The sequence below is a fragment of the Ovis canadensis genome, chromosome 5 (genome assembly GCF_042477335.2).
Source record: "Ovis canadensis isolate MfBH-ARS-UI-01 breed Bighorn chromosome 5, ARS-UI_OviCan_v2, whole genome shotgun sequence".
NCBI classification, from domain to species: domain Eukaryota; kingdom Metazoa; phylum Chordata; class Mammalia; order Artiodactyla; family Bovidae; genus Ovis; species Ovis canadensis.
In genome coordinates this window covers 80606717-80628689 of record NC_091249.1, presented here as the reverse complement: position 1 = coordinate 80628689, position 21973 = coordinate 80606717, and the positions used below count along the sequence as shown (strand labels likewise).

The following is a 21973-nucleotide window of genomic DNA, read 5'->3' as shown; positions in this document are numbered from 1 at the left end:
AACGCTATAAGAACTCTCTCTTGTAACCTCTTCACCTGACTACTTTCAGTACAGCTTCCCAGAGCCCACCTGTAGCAGGCTTCTTGTCTGATTTACACCCTTTAATGAGTTCCTGTTTCCTTCAGCCGGAAGCCCAGCTCTTTAACATGATGTGACCAGGCATGCTCCATCTCTTTAGCTTTGTCTGTGGCTTGATACCTTTTTTAAACTACTGATTTCTTTTCACTATCCCCATATTTTTGTCTTCCCTCCATTCCAAGCATAAAGTTAGGCCCTTTGCAAAGTTTTGCTGTTTGTTTCCACAAAGTAAAATGTATTTTTTGTAGTGGACTACCCAGGTGGCGCTAGTGGTAAAGAATCTGCCTGCCAATGCAGGAGACTTAAGAGATGCAGGTTGGATCAATGGGTCAGGAGGATCCCCTGGAAAAGGAAATGGCAACCCACTCCAGTATTCTTGCCTGGAGAATCCCATGGACAGAGAAGCCCGGCAGGCTACAGTCCATAGGGTCGCATAGAGTGGGACACGACTAAAGCAACTTAGCACAGCATGGCACATTCTTTGCGGAATATAGCTTTATGAGTTGTAACCCATAGAGTCTTGTATGAACCACCAAATGCAAATACAGTACAATCTCTTCACTCTAAACCCCTTTGAGCTCCCTTTTTGGAGTCAATTTTCTTTCAAGTCCTAAGTACTGGCTCCCACTGTTCTTGGACCTCGTAGTGTTACCTTTTCTAGAATGTCATACAAATGCAATCATTCAGCAGAGAGTATGAGGTTTGACTTTAACTTAGCAAAATGCTTTTGAGTTTCATGATGGAAGGTTTTCAATGGATTAAAGGCAGAGCTGCCTTGAAATAGTGACACAGACGTAGAGAACAGATATGTGGGCACAGTGGGGGAAGGGGAGGGTGGGGTGAATTGAGAGAGTGGCATTGACATGTACACACTTCCATATGTAAACCAGACAGCTAGTGGGGGATGTTGTATAGCACAGGGGGCTCAGCCTGGTGCTCTGTGGTGCCCTAGAGGGCTGGGATGGGGCGTAGGAGTGCGGTTCAGGAGGAAGGGGATATATATATATATGTGTATGTGTGTGTGTATAATTATGGGTATTTCACTTTGTTGTAAGCAGAAACTAACACAATATTGTAAAGCAATTATACCCCAAAAAACTGACACAAAAGTAAATAATAAAATTGATTAAATATTAAAAAAATAAAAGAGGCAGAGCTGTCTTAAATCATCAGCTAATCCTGTTCCTTCTAAAGGCCTAAACTTAGTGAGATAGTGTGCTGATTATCCTATAGGTGAGGGGGAAGGAGAGGAGTACTTTTGAAGGAAGCCAAAGGGAGAGGCAAATTTTGCCCTTGGTTTATAAGAACCAAGAGATCTAAGATCCTTTGAAGTCAAGAGTCACCCCTAGGGAAGTGACAGATTCTCAGAAGGGACAGCAGTGTCACGCTCCTCAGCAGTGTCATGAAGGCAGGCCTCCCTGCACAGGGGCCCAGAGCATCAGCAAAGATTCCTTAACTCTGTACTGCATGAAAGTTGAGAGTTGACATACTTTCATTGACCACACAGGCCAGCAAAATGAAAATATCAGATGTGATCTTAATCGACCAAAAATTAGTATGCTTGTTCATATTTCTTGATGCCACATATTCTTTCCCATTCCTGAGCAACCCAGTAATGATCGGGATGAAATTTCATACCAGACCATCATAGGAGTTAAGGGTCACATTTAGAGAATAAAAGTCATATCAAGTGCTGACATCTATTAACTGCTTATTATTTGCCAGACATTTCTCCAAGTACTTCACTTGGAGTAACTCATTTAATTTTCACGGTACCTCTATGAGGTACACAATATCATGTTCCAATTTTTAGATGACAAAAGTGAGGGGCAGAAGGGAATCACAGAGGGTGAGTGTGGCAACCAGAATCTGAACTCAGGCAAATGTGGCTGCAGAGTGCAGGTTCTTAACTCCTTGCGGAACCTGTTATTCCTTCCACCATGAGTTTGAGAATTAAGAGTCATACTCCCCACATATCCTCCTGCAGACACAGACCACCCCAGAGGAGTAATGTCCAGGTATGCACATTCTACTCACAACTACTTCTTAGCTGAAGGATCACCTTAGTGCTCTTAAATTTGAGTTGCTACCTGGACACACCTGGCCAGTCAGATTCTAGTTTGAGAACTGAAACTAAGCAACACAGTAAGTAATGCTGGTGAGTGACAGATACAAGACAACTAACATTTTCTGCTTTTACAGATATAGTCTCTTTCATTTTCTTGGTAACCGTATGAGTTGAGAAATACTGACTCAGGCAGATTAAGTAATAAGTTACCCACTGTTACAAAGATAGTTAAAATAGAGCTGGGATAAAAATTGAGACAAACAGCTTACATTTTAACCATCAAAAATGCCGTTGGGGACTTCGCTGGTGGTCCAGTAGTTGAAAATCCTCCCGCCAATGCAGGGGGCAAGGGTTTGATCCCGAGTCCAGGAATATCCCACACAGCATGGGGCAACTGAGCCCGTGCACAGCAACTGCTGAGGCCACGCCCTAGAGCCCGCGAGCGGCAGTTACTGAAGCCTGTGGGCCTAGAGCCTGTGCTCTGTGACGAGAGAAGCCACGGCTGTGAGAAGCCTGCACACTGCAATGAAGACCCAGCACAGCCTGAGTAAATACATAAATAACACGTGGTTGGGGCTGGCAGTCATGTTGAAAGGTACATAAGAAGTAGCATCTCAGTGAGAAAATGTGGCAGAGCAGAGCAAAGAAGAGGTCACATGGCCCCAAGGGGCAGGGGAAACACCTGCATTCTAGAGGCTTCCTTGTTGATTTCATTACACTTGACTACGTGGATAAGTGGCCTTAAGTGAGTCTTAAGAGCTTAGCCTCTTCAAAGAGCAAATACCACAAGGAGGCAGCTCTTCAGTGAATGGAAGCGGAGGCTTTCCAGTTCCCTTACTTTTCAACATTAAACCGGAATCAGTGCCACTGTCCTAGTCTTGAGTTTCCATTCCCCTTTGCTTCTAATGTTTCATAACAGGTATCAGACCTTGGCTTGGCATTCAACTTAGATTAGGAAATATATCTATGGGAAAAGGTTAGTAAAAAGAAGGAAACTTCTTCAACTGTGTTCTTTATCATTAATAATTTTTGAGACTTAGCAGGAAACAAAGTCTGGAAAAAGAACTTCAAAAGAAGACACTACATCTGCCTATGACCAAGGTGAGAGGTGAAGGGTGACAATGTCTTTTCCTGTTTAACACTTCCTCACTTTACTTTGACCTTAGAACAATTATTTGCTTTGGGGAAACCAACTAGGGTTGATAATCACGCGGCCTTCCCCACCACTTACACACTTACAGAAGGGAATGTGATCCAGGCTGGCCAATGAGAATATCTGATTTCCCAGAAAGAGCCTTTGCTCTAAGACCATGTGACACAAACAGGGCCAATAAGTTCTTTTCAAGGGGTTGCTGTGGCTGCTTAAACAACAGTGTTCCTGTCTCATTCTTTCTGAGATGATGTCCAGTAAGGAACTGCCTGAAGGAAATCTCTGCAGGGGAACAGATGTTAAAAGCACCAGCGTCTGTCTTATCTGAAATTTTTAACTATCTACTGAGTGACCACATTCCCATCTTTTGTATTTTTTTAAAAAATATTTTCTTTAAGCTAGATTAATTAATTTAGTTTTCTCTCACTTACAATTGGAAGCACCTTGTATAATGCATTATTTTCCCCATTGGGTGGGAGAGTCAATTTTATGACTATCCCTAATAAGCCATACCACTAAAGAGAGGAGAACTGCTCTCTGGAGCCCACAAACAAGTCTATCTTTAGAGAGAGACTGTTATTTCTATACTGCAAATGCATGCTCAATATTAAATGGAAATCCACAGGGCAACAAAGCCAGTCAATTTTCACTACCAGACAAGAGTTGTGAACGCGAGTATGCTTGAAAATGTCCTTCCCGTGTGACCTCGTATAAGATGCCTTTAGCATCTCTCTGTTTGTCGGGGGCAAGTCTATTTTGCGAGCTTTTTCCTCTACTCTTAAAAACAGTGCCAATGTCACACAGGAAGAAACAAACAAACAAACAAACAGACGTGTCTATGAGGTCTGAATCAGTTAAAGAGTATGTTCTTACACGTACAACTGATTTCCTTTTAAAGAAGAAAGAAAAAAAAAGCAGGTGTCAAAACCCAAATCTACGGAGCTTTATAGCTCGATTTGGGTATTTGCTAAGTGTATTGTGTACTGCTTTGTCAATCCAAGTGACAGTTCATCAATACTAATCTGATTCCAGTTGACTCTTCCTTTTCCCTAAACAGGATTAAGGTATACTATCTATGAATATATTTTATTCCAGGCTGTAAATCCATATGCTTTAACGTAAATACGTTAGTATCTCTTTTTAAACAGAATGCACTCTGTATACAAGGAAATGAAGATAAATTACCAAATTGTCCTGAAAAATGCCTTTCTGATGCACTATTAAAATGTTCTAGCTTTCAAGGCAATAGTAAATAGGTCAGGCATTTCCCCTCATTTTATACTGTGATCTATATCCCAGGCTCAGGGAGAACTATTAACACCCAGAATATCTTATGGATAGAGTGTCCTTCCTGGTCTGGTGCAGGTGAATTTTTCTTTCCTTTTTTCCTCTGTTTGGTTGTACCTTCATTTCTCCCTTCAGTCGATATTTGTATAGTGCCTGCTTTATGGTTTAGGCAATGTCCTAGGTACTAGAGATGATAATGGTGAGCAACAGTAATAATCTCTACAGACCCCCACAATTTGCCCTAGTGTTTTCCAATTTGTTCACAAATTGGGTCAATACACACCAAGGGTCAAGCCTTCTTATCCTGCACCATCTCACCTGTTCATGCTTACAAGATCTAGTTGACATAACAATGACTTCATCTTTGATATCACTTTGCAGTTTGTGAAGACTGTCATATACTTTTTCATTCTCATAAACACTTTTATGAAGGGAGCAGAGGAACTGAACATAACTGACTAATTTAAGGTTGAGAATCTAATAAGCTAGTACACCATACTACGAATATCCAATGGCTATGATAGTATCTACCTTCCAAGCAGTTGTAAAGCTTCAATGAGGGAACACAGGTTTAGTACTCAGAACTGGACCTGGCATACAATGAGAATGCAACAAATGCTACCTGTGATGATGATGGCCTCATTTAGAAACAAACAGAAACCACTGCCACTGTCAGATCATCCAATAAATGATGGCTGAATGGCCCAATAGATGGCCATTTGCCCATCATTTATTGTGTGTCAGGCACTGCAAAAGCCCTGAGATTCTGTGTTAAACACGCCAAAGCTTCCACTTCTCCCACAGTCTACAGAGAGATTTTTCAGTCTTGGCATTTGTGCTTGTTAACAGTTTCACCCATTACAATAGCAGAGTTGGGTAGCTGTGACAGAGATCCCATGGTCCAGTAACATAAAATATTTACTATCTGGCCCTGTACAGAAAAAGAGAGTCCAGGCCTGGATTCTTATATTTTTGCATTCTCTTAGCTGTTTTCTTTTATTATCCCTTGGAATTTAAGAAATAGAAGGTGATAGCTTACTTATATGGGCTAATCAATTTGTTTATACCTGATGACATGCTCTAGATGCAGAAAAAGACTTTATGATTCTGGTCTTACTGATTTTTCCAGAGGAGTTCTTTCTATTGCCCTCTACGGGTGGCTGGATAACCTTGTGAAAATACTCTTCCAAAGCATGAACTCACTCTTCAATGGTCCTGCTGTTCTCTTCCTATTTGCTGTCTCCTTATTAGGCCCCAAACATTTGCAGCTATCCTTGGATCCCTTATGATCTCATGCTTGGCCCAATTTTTTCCCATTATGTGACTCATTGGGCAGAGAATATCATTCTTGTGTTTCTTTGCTAGAGATCTTCTTTATCAGCATGATTTTGGCTTTTACTTCCTAAGTCTGGGCTGGTTGATATGTTATTGGGCAGTTAGAATTTTTCTCTTTTAAATATTAGTTTGCACAAGTATTTTCAATATTCATTTAACTACTGGCTTAAAAGAAATGTTCAAGGTTCTAATAAGAAGAGTAATTGACTCTAACTTGAATCCAGGCACTTGTACTGTATTATATATTTCAATCATTATAACAACTCACAAGTTAGGTACTATTATCATCTCCATCTGTGGATGAGCAAACAGGTTTTGAGAGAGGAAATTAATTTTTAAATGATAAAATATAGTTAATTTATTGAAAACTTAGTAGTATATCTGAGGAACTGCAGTTGTAATAGGGGTGGGCCAGGCATGTGGCTGTTAGCTAGTGATAGCAGTCCCTCTCAGCCATTGGTTGATGCCACAGTGGGCCTCTCCCCTCTCTGCATAAAACAAGCCCAAAATTGGATTTTTGAGATGTTAACCTGCATCTTCTCAGTCTGCTAGCTTTCCAGTTAAAGTCAGTATTCTTTACCCCAACAATTTAAGTTTCTCAATTATTGGCCTGTTATGAGGTGAGCAGAGTGAGCTTGGGCTCAGTAATGTGGTAAACTTTACATGTCTTATTTCCCAACATGACTGTCTCAGAAAGCACAAAAGGCTCAGTGAGGTTGCTGAATGGCTCAGGATCCCACCACAACTAAGTGGGCACACCAGGCCTCAATACCAAAACCTGACTGAGGCCAGAAGGCTGTGTTCCAGGGACTCCATTTAAAACCTATATTGTGGTTCACTCACAAAAACACCCATCTCTTCCCTCTACCTCCTCACTGAGTCAAATGTGATGCCTCCATGCAGCTTGCTCATTGTGTAATAAGCTTAAAATATTCTAGGTATTTCCTTTCTGTGGTTTGGTAATTAGGATGGTAGAAGGAAAAGTAATTAAATAATACTGACATTACTGAAATATCAATAACCTCAGATATGCAGATGACACCACCTTTATGGCAGTAAACAAAAAGGAACTAAAGAGCCTCTTGATGAAGGTGAAAGAGGTGAATGAAAAAATTGGCTTAAAACTCAATATTCAAAAAACAAAGATCATGGCATCCAGTCCCATTGCTTCATAGCAAATAGATGGGGAACAATGGAAACAGTGACAGGCTTTACTTTGGGGCTCCAAAATCACTGCAGATGGTGACTAAAGCCATAAAATTAAAAGACGCTTGCTCCTTGGAAGAAAAGCAATGACAAACTTAGAGTATTAAAAGGCAGAGACATCACTTTGCTGACTATGGTCTGTATAGTCAAAGCTACGGTTTCTCCAATAGTCCTGTAGGGATGTGAGAGTTGGACTATAAAGAAGGCTGAGTGCTGAAGAATGGATCCTTTTGAACTATTGTGTTGGAGAAGACTCTTGAGAGTCTCTTGGACAGCAAGGAAATCAAAAAAGTCAATCCTAAAGGAAATCAACACTGAATATTCATTGGAAGGACTGATGCTGAAGCTGAAGCTTCAACACTTTGGCCACTTGATGCAAAGAGCCGACTCATTGGGAAAGACCCTGACGCTGGGAAAGACTGAAGGCAGGAGGAGAGGGGATGACAGAGAATGAGATTGTTGGATGGCATCACCGACTCGGTGGACATGAGTTTGAGCAAACTCTGGGAGATGGTGAAGGGCAGGAAAGCCTGGCATGTGGCATAGTCCATGGGGTTGCAAAGAGTCAGACACGACTGAGTGACTAAACAACAAAGAAGGAAAAGACAGAAGCTGTCATAGTGAGGCCTTGAAATCAAACATGTATCAGCTTTAAGCTCTCAAGGATACCCAATACCAATGATTTCTTATCTCTTATTTAAAAATGAACCCTAGTCCAAGTTCTGATCTATAATGGAAGATAAATATTGGAACTCCTGTACATCAAGAAATATATGCTAAAAATGAGAAATTATCAAATAGGCTACTGAGGTTGACTAAAGATATTCTGAGAAGAGATACCCCTTAGATCTTCAACTTACAAGGAATTTCAAAACCTATGTTTTGATAACTGAACTGAGTCATTCTTGGCTCTTGCCATTTCATCTTTATAGCTAATGGGATATAGTCTTTCTATATTGCAAATTGTGCTTCTGTACTTTATTAAACAGAAATGCAGCTTTAATTTATAGTCGTGTGGTACTAGAACTTGGGTCTTTTAACCCAAGGTTAGGTTATTTATTTTTTTTTCTATTACATGTTATAGCACAGTTCTGATTAAGATGTTTGAATACTGGTGCTCTCATGTTGAATTTCAAACCAAACTTACTGTTCTGGGCTTCGTTCTGCATCTACAAAGTGAGCATAACCCCCTGCCCATTCTATGGCTCAGGTTATGAAAACCAAATGAGAGGTGAATGAGCTTTTCAACCTGCATAGCAAAATACAAAGCTCGTGATAAGTGGTAGTATTCAGCAATCTCCCTGTATCAAATAAACTCTCCTTTTTAATCTTCAAAACTTGTCCCTTGTATAAGTAGGTCCCATTAAAGTCAGATAAGTAAGCTCAACATGTAAGACTAAAGACAATACTTTCATCTAGGTTTGCTAAACTTGCTCTATATATTTTTATAGCTCTCAAAAAGTCCCACTCCAAGGTCTAGTTTTAGGGACACTGGACACTAACATATCAATAAGCCCAGTCTCATTTTTCTGAATCTTCTTACTCAGGCAATGCAAAAACTCTTTCCAGATTTTCATGACAAATGGAAACAGCTCAAGAAGGCTCACTAAATGGATGATACTGACATCCCTCCAATCCATTACAGCCAAGGACTTCCAGAGTCCCAGGGACCCCACAAGAACCATCCTCCTTTCAGATAACTGATCATAACTTGAGGAATCATTCCAGGATTGGGCCAAATCAGCCCTAAAGGAAAGAAAGGAAATGTTACCGATATTGGCTCATCTCACAATTTTAAAGAAACAGATCCAACTATGAGACCTGTTACGAATGTTACTGCAGTAGTCTTTAAGGCATGCCATCTAATATACCGCTTAGTATTTGCCATTTTAAATACCTGGAATGACAGGTGCAGTCTATCCTTTGCCCTGGAAAGAGAAGGTTTTTTCAACAAAACAACAATTGTTCTCACTGAAAAGGGGATTGGGAGGAGGCATCAGAAACAAGTGATATAATACATGTAAAAGACATAAAGCTGAGACAAATGCATATGAGGTCCTTAACAAATGTCAGTAAAGTCACGAATGCTTTTTTAATGCCTATTTCAACTATGTGCGTGTGCGTCTGTATCTGTGTGCTAGTCACTCAGTTGTGTCCAACTCTTTGCGACCCCAAGGACCCATCAGGTTCCTCTCTCCATTCTGCAGGCAAGAATACTGGAGTAGGTTGTCATTCCCTTCTCCAGGAGATCTTCCCAACCCAGGGATTGAACTTGGGTGGCCTGCACTGCAGGCAGATTCTTTGCCATCTGAACCACCAGGGAAGCTCCAACTATATATAAGATTATATAAATAAGGGAATGCATATCTATCCTATGTGACAAGCATAATACATGCTGTATCAAGAAATAACAGAACTTCTCATTAGGAACATCTTGCCCCATCTTGCTCCAATTCTTAATTCACAGATAGAAGTAGGGCATCGCATTGCTCCAAATGACAGACAGAAATTCAAACCCTGACTCCTGTTACTTCTATCTCCGCCAGTCCATCTCGTGCAGAGCTCCCATCTTTAGTCCTCTGGTTCTGCCACTACTTTAGGGCCAAGCCCCAAGCTACAAAGACAGAAGGATCACCCTTACATGACTGACTTTCACTATGTACCTGCTGTGTGTATGGCCTCCTATCAGGCACTTTGGAGGGGGAAAGAATGTTATCTACAACTTTGAGCATCAGAGAGAAGGACACCTGATCTTCTGAGAGGATGAAGGGCAGAGAATCAGGGATATTCGGGTTTATTTATAGGGGGCTTCACTCGGCATTCTGTACACCTTTACTCTGGTTGGCTCAGAGGTTAAAGTGTCTGCCCCCAATGCAGGAGACCCGGGTTCGATCCATGGGTCAGGAAGATCCCCTGGAGAAGAAAATGGCAATCCACTCCAGTATTCTTGCCTGGAGAATCCCATGGACGGAGAAGCCTAGTAGGTTAAAGTCCACGGGGTCGCAAAGAGTCGGACATGACTGAGCAACTTCATCTTCACCTTCACCTTACTCTGGTTCACACCTTCTCAAACTTAGTATTGTTATTACTGGGGATCAGACAGTCCTTTGTTGTGGGAGCTGTCCCGTGCATTGTAGGATGGTGAGCAGCACCCCTGTCCTCTAGCTATCATGTGCCAGAAGAAATGCCCCCACCTCCTTCACTTCAAATTGTGACAATCAAAGATATTTGTTGACATTCATATACATTTCCATGGTGGGGGGTGGGGGGCAAAATCACCCCTGTTGAGAATGACTGTTTGGTCCCAGTATGTTGTGATATCCTCCTCCTAATATCTCCAAGCTGATCCCATCCTCAGAAATTAATCATAGTGCTAGCTCTATGTGCAAAAGGAAGCCTTTTCATCTGCTCCATGATATTAAACATGAAATGACATAGACATACCTCAGAGTGTGGAATTATGTCTTATTCTTGGTATATTCCAGCTGAATCCCCAGCTTAATGTAGAGATTGCACATTAGTGCTTGCTAAGCACTTACAAGGAGAAAGGGAAAGATATACCCAACTGAATGCAGAGTTCCAGAGAACAGCGAGGAGAGATAAGAAGGCCTTCAATGAACAATGCAAAGAAATAAAGGAAAACAATAGAATAGGAAAGGCTAGAGCTCTCCTTCAGAAAATCGGAGATATCAAAGGAATATTTCATACAAAGATGGGCATGATAAAGGACAGAAACAGTAAAGACTTAACAAAGGCAGAATAGTTAAGAAGAGGTGGCAAGAATATACAGAAGGGCTGTACAGAAAAGACCTTGATGATCCAGATAACCTTGATGGTGTGGTCACTAACCTAGACCCAGACATCCTGGAGTATAAAGGAAGCATTACCACCTATAAAGCTAGTGGAAGTGATGGAATTCCATTTAAGCTATTTAAAATATGATGGTGTTAAAGTCCTGCACTCAATATGTCAGCAGATTTGGAAAACCCAGCAGTGGCCACAGGACTGGAAAAGGCCAGTTCTCATTCCAGTTCCAAAGAAAGGCAGTGCTAAAGAATGTTCAAACTACTGGACAATTGTGCTCATTTCCCATGCTAGTAAGGTTATGCTCATAATCCTTCAAGCTAGGCTTCAGCAGTACTTGAATTGATAACTTCCAAATGTACAAGTTGGGTTTAGAAAAGGCAGAGGAACCAGGGATCAAATTGCCAGCATTCCTTGAATCATAGAGAAAGGAAGGAAATTCTAGAAAAACATCTACTTCTATTTCGTTGATATGTGGAAAGCTTTGACTGTGTGGATCACAAGAAACTGTGGGAAAGTCTTAAAGATATGGGGACACCAGACCATCTTACCTTCCTTCTGAGAAATCTGTATGTGGGTCAAGAAGCAGCAGTTAGAGCATTACATGGAAAAGCTGACTGACGTAAAATTGGGAAACGAGTATAGACAGGCTGTATATTGTCACTGATTTTTAACTTATATGCAGAGCACATCATGTGAAATGCCTGGCTGGATGAGTTATAAGCTAGAATCAAGACTGCCAGAATAGCAACTACTTCAGATATGCAGATGACACTACACTAATGGCAGAAAATAAAGAGGAATAAAAGAGCCTCTTGATGAGGGTGAAGGGGAAGCATGAAAAAGTCGGCTTAAAATTCAACATTTAAAAAAGTAAGATCATGGCATCTGGTCCCATGACTTCATGGCAAATTGAAGGGGGAAAAGTAGAAGCTGTGACAGATTTTCCTCTTGGGCTCCAAAATCACTGCAGATGGCGACTGCGGCCATGAAATTAGAAGACACTTGCCTCTTAGAAGGAAGGCTATGACAAACCTAGAAGCGTATTAAAAAGCAGAGACATCACTTTGATGACAGAGGTCTGTATAGTCAAAGTTATGGTTTTTCCAGTAGTCACATGTGGATGTGAAAGTTGAACCATAAAGAAGGCTGAACGCCGATGCTTTTGACTTGTGCTGGAGAAGACTCTTTAGAGTCCCTTGGATAGCAAGGAGATCAAACCGGTCAATCCTAAGGGAAATCAACCCTGAATACTCATTGGAAGGACTGATGCTGAAGCTGAAGCTCCAATACTTTGGCCACCTGATGTGAAGAGCTGATTCATTGGAAAAAACTGATGCTGGGGAAGATTGAAGGCAAAAGGAGAAAAGGGCAGCAGAGGATGAGATGGTTGGGTGGCATCACCGATTCAATGGACATGTACTTGGGTGAACTCTGGGAGATGGTGAGAGACAGGGAAGCCTGGTGTGCTGCAGTCCATGGGTTTGCAGAAACTTAGTTACTGAAGAACAACAAAAACACTTATATCAGAGTAAGGGACCTTGCCTGGGGCCTATAGACACTTGGGATTCATAGTTAGAACTCAGGGCATCAGAGAGCTTTGAAGGGGCAGATTTCACATCATTATTTTCCTCAATCCCTAAATTAAATCTAGGATGTCCTTTGATCAGAATGTAGAAAATGATCTGCAGTAATTATCTCCATGGGGCTGTGTCATCAGTAGAAATTACAGATTATTTCATGTCAGAATAAAATTGTTGTGTACCTCTCAAAAATATCATTCATGCTCATCACTACTTTGAAATGAGGATAATCATGAGGCCTATAACAACATCTTTTAAGGTGTTTGTAACAAAGAAAGACATGTTACTACATCGCACAATTGTGTTTTATATATTGATGACTGTCTAACATTGGTTTTGTTTGGTAATTTTGTATAATGGGATAAAAATACAATTCTGAGAAGTGATCTTCATTAGCCTGACAAAAGGTTCCATGGCAGAAAAAGGGAGATGCTTGCTTTCAAATGACCATTCAATATAAGTATCAGGCAAGTGTTCAGAGATCATAGCCCATGTCTCAGTACTTTCTGCATCATCCCCAGGGGTGACTGGGGGAGGATCATACTCATAGCAGGCTCTGATCCCAGTTACTGTGAGGCATGGGTGACATGCCTTGCCCAAGTCAAGGTATGAAATCTGGGCAGAAACACACATTAGCTGAGGAATCTCAGGCAATCTCTTTTTACCTCCAAGGGCTTCAGTCTCTTAATCTCTAAGATGGAGATTTGGAAAGTTCCTTTCTCTTTTCTCCCTATCTTGAGTACCTTTTAGTATAGTTCTGAGAATCAAATAAGATGACAACAAATATTCAGATCTAACTCAACACTACTATGCAAAGGGTGACTTTACATTCCGTTCTAGGATTCCATGAAGTCTTGTACATTAGCGCATCTGTGATTTGTGGTAGCATAGACATACCCTGACTTCTCACACTTGAGCTCAATTCTCTGGGTACTTTTAGGGTGCATGTTTTTCTGATGCATTTCTCACATCTCATACTCTAGCCTAAGTTCTCAAAGGCAGCAGAGACCATGCATCATAAAAACAATTCCCTGGCACTTTACATTGCTCCACTAGAAATTGTTTGATCAGAGTTTGCTAAGGAGACACATATTTTCAGAGTCCTGGGAGGAAGAATTAGTCCAGGGGAGCTTGTTCATGCAAGGACGCTCTCATTAAACATACAGCTGAGGCACTAGAGCCTGAACACTCCCCAATAACCAATCAGCGCGACAGATAGGAAGTCGAGAGGAAAACTCATTTTCCTTGGCAGCTGAGACATATTTAACAGCCAAAGGAGAAAAGCACATTGCCTTCCTCCATAGCTCATAGGCACCTTGCATATTGATTTCATATCAGCCCTCTCCTTTGTTTGCTTAAGTGCAATCTCTTCCACAAGCCCAGGATACAAGTATCTGAAATGTGCTCTGACCTCTGATAGGTTCCCATCAAGCAATTCAGCAGGAAGAAATGCACTGTGTCCAGACCTCATTTTGGCCATGCCCGTGCTTTTTCCAACTGACATAATCCTGCCCTTTCTCACATGGAAAGCCTGTTTCCTTTGGGCTGAGAGTAAAAAAGGAACAATGGGAGCTGTGAGCACAAGTCTCGTAGAACAAGATCATGACTTTCTTTTGGGAATGTCTTTGAATTAAGCCACGAAGCATAGACCTCATAGGTACATCCGGTCCTCTGATTACTGGATCTGTCCAACCCACCCCCCACTGCTAGTTGTCCTCACAGCACCCTGTAAATCACAAATCAGATCTTACCACTCCCCAATTTGAAGTTCTTCAGCATCTCTCCACTATTAAGTCCATACCTTAATACAACACACAGTGCCCACTATAATACTATGGTTTTATGATAGGTTTATACACATGTACATCTCCTTAAGTATATACATATATACAAACACATATATGACATACATAACAAATATATATACCATGAATACAAATGAAACATACATAATATAGACATGCATATTTGTAGCTACATTTATGTGGCATATATTAAAAGGATAGGCTCTTCATACTGAAATAATGAACTACACACTTCAAATGGGTTAATTGTAAGACAATGTGAACTATATCTCAACAAAGGTATTATAAAAAAAAATAAACACGCGCCCTAGAGTCTGATTATCTGTGCTTGTATCTCACATCTGCCATTTACCCTGTGATGTAACATTGGGGAAACTATCTTTCTATTTGTCAGTTTGTTCGTATGTAAAATAAGTATAAAAAAACCTATCACAGAAGGCCTTTGGAAGAATTAACACATGAAGAGATTTGAAGAGTACTTGGCACAGAATTAGCATTTAATAAATGCTAATCATTACATTTATAGCTTGTCTTTTGTCCTGTCTGGGCACCCTGCTCCTTGACCTCTACCCTCTGGCTGGGTTAGACTCCTGAAACTGTTCATGAAAGGTTATGCTGCCTCAGGATTGAGTAGATGCCAGTCCACACTTAGCTCCTCCAAGTCCGTTTTTCTTGATTAACTCCTATTTGTCCTGCCAGTCTCAACTTAATTACCATTTCCTTCAGGAAGACTTCCCTTACTTGCAAAATTAGGTTAAAACCTCCTAATTTTATGTTTCTAGCCATCATATACTACTCCCACGATGACACATCCTTCTTCTCATGTAGATGTTGAAAACATCTGTCTTTCTTGCTTGGCTGTGCATTGTAGAAAGGCAAGGGGCATGGGTGTCCTTGTGGTCAGCACAGCAGTTGACCAGAGTCAGCACTCAACTAATACTGGCTGAATACGATTGAATTTCTTTTCTGTAGTTTTGTAATTTTTGTAGAGAGAACTGTTTACACTATGGTTTGAATAATGCCAAGAACCTTCCTATTGAAGTCACTTTCTTTTTTTTTTGTGACCCGTGAAAGTTTCTGTATCATAAATGACTTCTAAGTGTCCAACTCTACTTGACTTTTCTTTTGGCTTACAGCATGAAAATCCTCTCAAATATTTCTGTGAACATTGCAGCCACATCCTGCCCAGGACACTGCCAAAAGGAGAAAATCCCAGGGAAGCTCTAGCAGAGCCCTGAGACATCATCTTAATTCAGGATTTTTGGAGAAATAAGCAATTCCTATTTACACTATGCTGATAATGACAAACTCTTCCCCAACGATAAATTCAAATATGCTTATTTGCTGGGGGAGGGGGGAAACAATGGTAGCTCATCCCACATCCTCTACCACAGAGCTGGGCTTCTGCTTCTGCTGACCCTGCCATTTAGGCAGCTGTTGCTCACCCACTCGCATCTGCAAAGCCTACCTTTGCCCCAGCCATCACAACCTCTTGTCTAGGATGTTCGGCAGGTCACCTTTACAGGCTTGATCTCCTAACCCCTGAGTCCAGAACAAACTGCAACCAAGGGCTGCCTTCCTTTTTTAACTTAAAAAAAAGTTTTTTTCACTGCTATTTAATATGGGTGTGTGCTGCTTTGGTACCCCTGCTAGACCATAACTGACTGTGATCGAGGGACCTTCACGTTATGTTCCTCATCCCTGAATGGACTTTGATTGGTGTCAGCTGCACACATGCTGCTCTGTAGGAATTTGTAGGAGGAACCAGCATCAATACATGGGGCACCTTATGCTGTGCTTAGCACCATGCCAAGGACTTTCCATGTATCATGTAGGTACTTTTATCACCCTCATTATAAGATGAGAATGTGAGGTTTCCAAAGATTGAGGAGCTTACCCAAGGTTGTACTGGGAGAGCCAGGAGTGGAGTCCAGGCAGTCTGTCTCCAAAGCCCACACTCAGAAAACCATCCTGCTTTCCAACACTACTGTCCCTAAAAGAAGAACCTTTGGCATTTGCTTTTCTATTCTGTGTCCTGAAGGGCACTGGATATTTTCTCTTCTATCTCCCCTCATTTCTTTTGTTCAGGTTCACACTCACCGCCTTGCCTGCTGTTCCTGGGGAAGATAGGGTGTCCAAGGAGTTAAGATTAAAAAAGTAGTTCATGGTAAAAGCTTAGAGCAAGGTGGGAGGAAAAGCATAAAATGTATTTTTAGCGTCCCTTTTTTTTCCCACTCAAATAAGTCGAATTAAACTCAAGTCCCTCCAATAAAGGAGAATCAAGTTAATTTCCTTTCCTATTCTGCACACTGAGAGTTTCTTATTCACATTGTCATTTCATTAAATTCCTACTGTCACCACAGAATACAAACATTCCCCTTGGCCTCTGCTGGGAAGAAAGGAAAAAGAGAATTCAACTCAGGTGACTTCTGGTGGCATAAGAATATTCTCCAACAATCAACAGAACTAATGAGAATGGAGACTCATTAGCTAGACTCTTTGGTAAAACTTTGTCATTGAAGGTGGCCTGATAGAAGCTCTTGAATAGTTTGTCTCCTGGTCTGAAAACACTCTCTTTTGGGCATTAACTGGCAAGAAGATAACTTTGAAGATGAAAGCAAACCGACAGATGTCTGAAAGCCCATTAGCTGTAGCTTGATAGAGAAATTAAATTTGTCTCGGTTCCACAAACAAAAAAACACACATGGCCCTCTCTCAGTAAGTGCTGGAATTGGTTCTCTTACAAGCAGCCAAGATGGAACCTCATCAACTCTTTAAGCAAACTAGAAAGCTGACACATGTCCCCAACTGCCTTTATTCCCTCCTCCCTCCATCCCTCCATCCAGATGCGGAAGACATGGCTCAGCAAGTGTGGGGGTTGGCTAAGGCAATGTCTGTGGGCCAGCTCAGGATGTTTACACAGAATGACTAATCCACCCTGCTGATATGAAATCACATCTCTCTCCTGCCCAGGGGAAAAGCGTGTGGGGCTATGCAAACAGGTTTTCCTCCTGCATCAGTTATCAACCCCTAAGTGTGGGGGGAAAGCTGACCCGTCCCAGTTTAAGATGCCTGTGTACATGGGTGGATGAACATATGAAACCAGGCAGTGGAATTACCCAGGGTTTGAGACTTGTTCTTTTTTATTTTTTGGAGAATTATAAGAATTATACTCCCAGGAGCCTTTCCAATGAAACCTCTGAAAGCTCATTATTATCTCTCTATTATAAAATTGTGCCTTTTCTCATTAAGTATCTCTGGATTCTTAAGGTTGGGGGTGTTCATCTGAGACTCTTTTATATGTGACTTTCTCACTACATTATTTATGGGAGAATGTATCTTTATGATCTAATATATTATTTCTGTATGCCTCTAAATAATAAACCAACCTTGGAATGAGGTGCCAGAACTGTACAATCAGCAGTTCTCTGTAAAGAGTTGGATCTCCAGCAGATGATCTCTGCTGAGGGTAACACAGAGCAGGCCCGAATGTTACTATTAGGTTGGTAAACCTCCTCTCCCCAGGATCAGAGAACTGTTCAGTTTTTACCACCAAAGAAGAGAAAGTGTGTCCACTTTTTTATATATAATCCTGCAGACTTTCTCAGGTTTCCTTCTACTCAATGATGGGATATTTCATAAAGAAGAGAAAGAAGAAAAAAAGAGAGAGATGCAGGAAAAGGAAAAGGGGAGAGGCTGTTTATTTAGCACCCACAAACACAGCCTAAATGATCTGAGTAACACAGCCAACTTCAGGTAGCTGGTAGCTATGGCAGAACCCAATTATGCCACATTCTAAAGCCTTTAAGTTCCTTTTCAAGGGAAAAAGCAGAGTGGATTAAGAAAAGCATAAGAACACAGGAGGAGGCTCTCAAATTCTGAAGGTGCCTCCAGAAAGGCAGTCCTGTCTCCAGTCTTGAGCCTCCACCAGAGAAAGAGGGGGGTTTGTTATGGCCTATTTGATAGGCTTCTCTAAATTCTTGCTCCCAGATGCCCTCTTTGACCATCTCTTCTCTGGAGTCCACCTGTTCAATCTGTACAAATGGTTCTCTTACTCTTCTGCTAAACTCTTCAGAAAAGCATCTCTTGCGGCTTTTGTTTTGGCTGGCATCGCCCACCAGACACTTGGCCTCTCCCTCCAAGAGGTGCTTGAGCAACAAGTGCCAGTGTATGCTCAGCTCAGCTCAGTTCAGTTGCTCAGTTGTGTCTGACTCTTTGAGACCCCATGGACTGCAGCACAGCAGGCCTCCCTGTCTGTCACCAACTCCTGGAGTTTACTCACACTCATGTCCACTGAGTTGGTGATGCCATCCAACCATCTCATCCTCTGTCATCCCCTTCTCCTCCTGCCTTCAATCTTTCCCAGCATCAGGGTCTTTTCAAATGAGTCAGCTCTTTGCATCAGGTGGCCAAAGTATTGGAACTTCAGCTTCAACATCAGTCCTTCCAAGGAACACCCAGGACTGATCTCCTTTAGGATGGACTGGTTGGATCTCTTTGCAGTCCAAGGGACTGTCAAGAGTCTTCTCCAGCACCACAGTTCAGAAGCATCAGTTCTTCAGCTTTCTTTATAGTCTAACTCTCACATCCATACATGACTACTGGAAAAACCACAGCTTTGACTATTCATCATCTATCCTAAATTGCTGCTACTCCTGTACATTTCTCTTAACAATGCCACAACTGTCAGGTTGACACGGTGTACAACACTAGGAACATCTCAACTTCCCTCCCTTTTGACTTTCCACATCTAGTTCATTGCCAGGTTCATTCTCCTTCAAGATGATCCTTCCCATTTGTTCTCTCTTTCTCTCCTCATTTAGGACTTTATGAATCATCAACACAGGTATTATAATAATCTTTTAATTTAGATGCAAGGTCTCACTGCCTTTGTTTCTCTGTACTATCCGGACTGGTTATCTAACATTCCAACGTTCAAAAATTACAGTCCTTTCATGTAACAAATATTACCAAGCACTTATTAAGCACAGACACTATTCTAGACTCTGAAAAATAAAAGTTCCTGGTATCATGAAGTTTACATTTTGATGAGCTAGACAGGATGAAAAAAATAAACACACACATACACACACATATATATAAAACACACTATGCCATGTTGTGTTACTTGCCATGAAGAGGAATTAAGCAGGTAAACGTACAGACCAGGAATTGAAAAACACCTCCTGTAAAGTGCAAAATAGTGGGGAGTATCATCTGTCTCAACTACTCAACTCTGATGTTGGAGGGTGAAAGCAATCACAGACAATACAAATGAACCTGGCTGTGTTCCAGTACATTATTTACAAAACCAAGCAGTGGTTGTGGCCTGATTTGACCCACAGGCCATATTCTATCAACTCCTGGTATAGACTTCAATAGCAGGAACATGCTATTTTTTTTTTAAGGTAGTCCAAGGAGACCTCTTTGATGAAATGTTATTTAAGACATAAAGAAGGAACTCCTTTCTACATAGACTAGAAAAGATAATTCCATTCAGAAGGAAGAGAAAGCACAGATGCTGGGTGATGAAAACATGCTTGGTGATAAAGTGAGGAAGCCAGGCTATCTGGGCCTGAGCAGTCAAGGGGGAGAGAACTCACAGAGCATCTTCCCCTGACACCATTCATAATGCCTGGGTTCCACTACTGCATGCCCAACAGTCATGATTTTCCATGATCATGTCTTTGATTATTATAATAAAATTATAATGAATATTTGCTATTTTTCTTTGCCTAGCACCCAGTCCTTCTCCTGGTAACAGCACCTCAATTTTCCTTTTGAGAATGGACTGTGCTCTGTCTCACTCTCAGGCATTTCCAATCAAGTTCCAACAGTGGGATATGAGCCAGGCTGTGCTATACAGCAGATTTCATCACCAAAGTCAAGATGGCACGTTCAAGGATGGGCAGACGGTTCCAGTCAATCCAGTCAGCATAAAAAAGAAGTCTTGGTTGGATTTATGTTAGGAAGGTAAGCACTCCTCCTGCCTACCAGCAGAGGTAGGCACAAGACAAGATCGGAAAACAGAGCTGAGAGATGGTAAGAGAAAAAGGGAGACTGGAGGTTGGCTCCATTATTTGAGCTAATGAATCTAGCCTGCAGCCGGCTACCACTGAACTTTTCTACCACACAAGGCAATAATCTCCTCACCACTGGCTTTGAGTTAGAATCCTAGAATTTACAACCAAATGAGTCCTGACATTTGTAAAGAAATGCTATTCCATTTGCAAAGAAAGCAATCTCTGTATGCACTCCCCCCACCTAAATTCATACCCAAGACTTAGTTCAAACACACTCTTCATTTAAGAAGCTCTCTAAATTCTCTCTGGGATACCACCCTTTTCCATCTAGATGCTATAATTCTAGAGTCACTTTGCTTCTCTCCTTCTTAGAAGCTTGTTTTCTGCTTGGGCTCTCAGATATTTGCATGTATGCTTCATCGTCCTGATAAGACAGTTCCCTCAATGAGCAGGAACGGTGACAGTCATTTCTGTATCTCCACGACTACCATAACAGTGATGTGGAGATATCTCATATATAAATACACACACACACATATATGATACATATATTTAATGAATAAATACTACTAAGAACACTCTCCTCTTTTCATCATAATTGTCAATTGCTAGGCTGCAGTACAGAATCTCATCAAAAACTAATTCAAATGGCTAAATGCATCATCTGATGTGGTCTTAAAAAAGAAAAAAAAAACATCAGACCACGTTTAAATTTATATAAATCTTATGCTAATTTAAATGGCTTTAGATTTAATTAAAAATGTTTTTCAATTGATAATACTGTAACTCGGATAATTAGCATCAAGTGGCATCTAGAGGACATATTTAAAAAACTAATCTAGAGTATAAATAGAGCTAATTAACAATTAGAATAACACTTTATAATTGTGCTTTGTTTATGAAGGCTATCATGTTCGATTCATTGTTCAATGAAATTGGTCATTAATGAAGATCAAAATTATGTTTTCTCTGGTGTCTCCATGAAGATGCCTCTAAGATGTGCTGGCTTTTATGATGTCTACATTTGATGCTTTTTAAAGACCATTCCTAACTGGTATTTCATATCTTTGTTCTGTAATTAAAGTTAAACTGTACCATGCCTCATCATCCATGCTAATTTGACACCTGTTTGGTAATTAAAAGAGCAGACTTGGCTATAAGCTTAAATTCTCTTGCGTAAGATCTAAAAAAGACACCTTTGTAATATGGAAAATCTAAGGTTGACAGAGGCATTGAAGCCCATGTGAAGAAAGACAGCGTGTGGTACCTGAAGGAAAGTAAGCCTTTGCAGCCTAGGGGGATGAGGCCCATGTGGAGAATCAGGAAGGCAGGCAGGAGAGAGGTGCAGGGTATGATGGGGCAACGGGTAAGCTCGGCTGCAAGTGATGAAGTGAAAGTGGTGGGACACTTCCGTACAGAAAAGTCCAGACTCTTAAAATTTGGAACTAGAAATGAGACAACAGTTCAAGGCAAATACAGATTTGAGGGTCATCTGAAAAGGGCAATTACTGAAACTGTAAGTAAGTACAGGATTTTCCATAGAAATGTGAAAAGAGAAAACAAAGAAGTGACCCGGAGGGAAGTCTGCTTGTGATGCCAGGAGTGAACCCACGTCACTGAGTAGGTGGAGGAAC

The 21973-nt window shown here is 41.1% G+C and overlaps 1 protein-coding gene across 3 annotated transcripts in view; it reads right to left on the bottom strand.

Annotated features, from left to right (window-relative positions):
* Window positions 1–21973, bottom strand: part of SGCD (sarcoglycan delta) — a 1056171-nt gene that overhangs the window by 121277 nt on the left and 912921 nt on the right. The window lies entirely within an intron of this gene.